A 3,660-nucleotide genomic window follows, 5' to 3' on the forward strand; every position below is an offset into this window, starting at 1 on the left:
CAATCGCAAAGATTAATCAAAAATAGGAACTCCACACACGAAGTGAAATAAAAGATAAAAATAAATAGTGAAAAGATAAAACTGAAACCTAATCTAAGAAAATTTCTAAGAGAAAAATTCTAATATAAAATCTACTGACTACTCATCTCTAATTCTCTACCCCTTAATTGAAAAATAAAATGTTGTTTACATAGAAAATATGTAACACCACCTAACCCCAAACTATCGCCGAAACATGGTTAAGAGGCATTACTGGACATATCAGACAATTTACAATTAATTCACAAATAAATAACATACATATTTATAATTTAATCATATAGTCCCATTAATGGACCCTCGAGGCCCAAAATATACATTAGCAGTGGATCGAGACTTGTTCGAATGCTCCTAAATTTTTTTTCTTGAAATTTCAAAATTTTCCTAGGTGTAGGGATCATACTCCCGTGTGGGTTAGAGATACGCCTGTGTGACTCCATGACACACCCGTGTTGTTGAGCCGTGAGGCTCACATGACCAAGGTATTCTAGGACACGCTCGTGTCCCTTACCTGTGTTGCTTTCTGACTTCATAAGCATGAAGAACTAGGTTCACACGGCCAAGCCACACGCCCGTGTGCTTAGGCCGTGTGCTAATCTGACTTAAGGTTACAAAGTAAAGTTTTCACACGGCCTTGGTACACGCCCATGCTCAAAGCCATGTCCTTCACACGGCTAAGTCATACACCCATGTGCTCTGCCCGTATGCTATTTTGATTTCAAATTTTAAGATGCGGGAGACACACGGCTAGTTCACATGCCCATGTGCTAGCCGTGTGTCTCACACGGTCTGGCCATAGGCTCGTGTGCTAGGCTGTGTGGACTCAATATAAGCCCTTTTATAGCAACCTAACCTCCGTGTAAATTATAAATCGAATCCAATCCAAAACCAATGTTTCAACCAATACATTTACACACTTAACATTCCTATATCATGCTTAAACGTTATCAACTTGACTAAATAACATTTTTATTACCATATAGAATTTGCTAAAAAAACTTCATTCATTTTCCATTTCAAGTTTGATACCAAAACACCATATATCATTCTTTACAACAAAAAATCATATAACATATTCAAGTAACATTTACAACACCTAGTACATGCCAGTTTTACCAAAAGAAGAATTCATCACCAAATTTTGTGCTGATGTCGGGAATTAAGCTCGATGTTTAACCGTGTCCTTTGACTTCTACTGACCTGCATATGGAAACAACCGTACACTGAGTATGCCTATACTCAGTGGTATTACCATAATTCAAACTACAATAACAATAAATATTTATAAACATATAGGTAATAAACATATAACAATTTGCTTAACATGAATTAATTCATTCATTAGCTTCAAATCTCAATAGTTACAATTTTGTCAATTGATATCATACATCATCAAATTGAAATCAATTATCTCATGAACCTTTGGTTTATGTCTTTCATTTTTCAGTCTCAAATACATTTCTCAAATTCTATTTGCAGATTCAACTTTCTCATCTCTTCAATAACTCAATTGTTCAATTCATTCTTCCATTTATTTACCCTATTAACATAACTAGGACTTTGGTGAATACACGGATCCAACCAAACACACCAGTACGGCACATTGCATCTAAAATGGTACTCAGTACCTGATCAATTTATTAGAAGCAGTAATACAACACATAAAGTGCCTGATATGACACACATGATATCTAATACAACACATATAGTGCCTAATCGACAAAGCCGAGAAATCCCCGTACTCTTCCAATCCTATGACATGACAATTATATCCGACTCAGCCCGACTAGTTAATAGGGTATCCAAATCATTTTTCAATTTAATTTCATTTTCAATTCCAAACTCATTTTCAATTTAATTATTCAATCACAATTCAATGCCAATACATAATTATCATTATTCAATACCTATATATAATTATCATTATTCAATACCAATACATAATTATCATTCAACTCAATTTCTATTCAATTCAACAATGACACTTACCTCATAATTCACTTACCAACTTCATAATTTAAGCAAATATTTGATAATAAATAATTTGAATTATAGTAATACAAACCATAATTCTCGTGTCTACTCCTTGATGATCTTTTCTTTTCCTTTTTGTGTCGATGCCTCGGGGTTCTTTGCTAGCTACAAAAATTAAAATAATTCATATTATTAATACAATACCGATTTACAATAAATAATTAAATTTCTATTCAATTTATACCCTATTTTCATTTTGGTCCTAATTAACTCATTTACTTTTTTAACTCAATTCACACTTCATTTCTACTTAATCTCTTGTCATATTTAGCTATCCAATGTTTATATTAAAACCATAATTTCAAGTTTCTTTCAATTTAGTCCTCTAACACAAAACTTATATCTTCTTTTACAATTTAATTCCTTTATAAATTCTAACTTGAAATTCATTCCATTAAACCCTAATTCATCATTTTGTTCATCATGACTCATGTCCAAAATCCAAGAACTTCCAAAATTTCAACTTAATTTCAACAAAACTTTATTCTAAAACTTCTAAAACATTAAAATTAAAAGAAAAGGACTTAATCGACTTACCAAATTAAACTCCAAGCTTTAAAACCTTAGTTTCTCCTTTTTTCTTTTTCTTTTCTTTTCTTTCCTTTTCTCCTTCCTTTTCGTTTAAGCTTCTATTGACTTTCTCTTTTCTATACTTTGTTTCTTTTATTTTATTTCCTTTAGTTTAGTTATTATGATATAATAATAAATATTTTTACTTTGATAATAAGTAATATATAATTATTTAACAAGTGTGCATATATCTATTTATTACAAATGTACGGTTTCATCACCATACATTTGTCATTATTTAACTTATTTAATAATATAATATCAAATAATATTAATATTAATAATAAATATCTAATATTTTTATTTCCTATTTAGCCCCTTTGAGTTTTCTTTAATCTACATTAAACTTTTACCCTTATTCAATTTAGTCATTTTTACTAAATACTCTTTGTTGACACCATTTTTTGGATGGAAAACGGGGTCAACTTGGGTTTTGACGAAAACGAAAAAAACGGGAGTCGCCACCAATCTTTTTTTTTATGAGGTGTGATTGGATCACCTCGAAAAGTGGTTGTTTTTAATAAACGGTTTGATTTTATTAAAACAACGATTTTGGTCCACGAAACTCAGAAAATGGGTTCGGGAGTCGGTTACGTATGAGGAAGGATTAGCACCCTCGTAACGCCCAAAATTGGTACCTAGTTGATTAGTTAATATCTTGATGTCGAGAATTGATAACTTGGAAGAATTAAAAATACGATCCTTATATTAAAATGAAAATTTTTGGAAAAGGGGCATATTTCACGTTATTCGAGAAAGAGAATCATATTTAGTAAGTTAGAATACAATATCTCGAATTCCCGATACCCGAATGAAAAAAATGCTTATTTAAAAGATATTTAACTATCTTGGATTAAAAAGGGATCACGACCAGTAAGTTAGGACACAATCCTTTATAAATCCTGAGATCATTTAAAACTTGAGTTTGAAAAGATTCGTGCATTTAGATTTATAGAGAAAATCGAAACCCAGAAAGTTAGGGCATGATTTTCTCGAATCCAAACACGAAATGCCATT

The sequence above is a fragment of the Gossypium raimondii genome, chromosome 2 (genome assembly GCF_025698545.1).
Source record: "Gossypium raimondii isolate GPD5lz chromosome 2, ASM2569854v1, whole genome shotgun sequence".
NCBI classification, from domain to species: Eukaryota; Viridiplantae; Streptophyta; class Magnoliopsida; order Malvales; family Malvaceae; genus Gossypium; species Gossypium raimondii.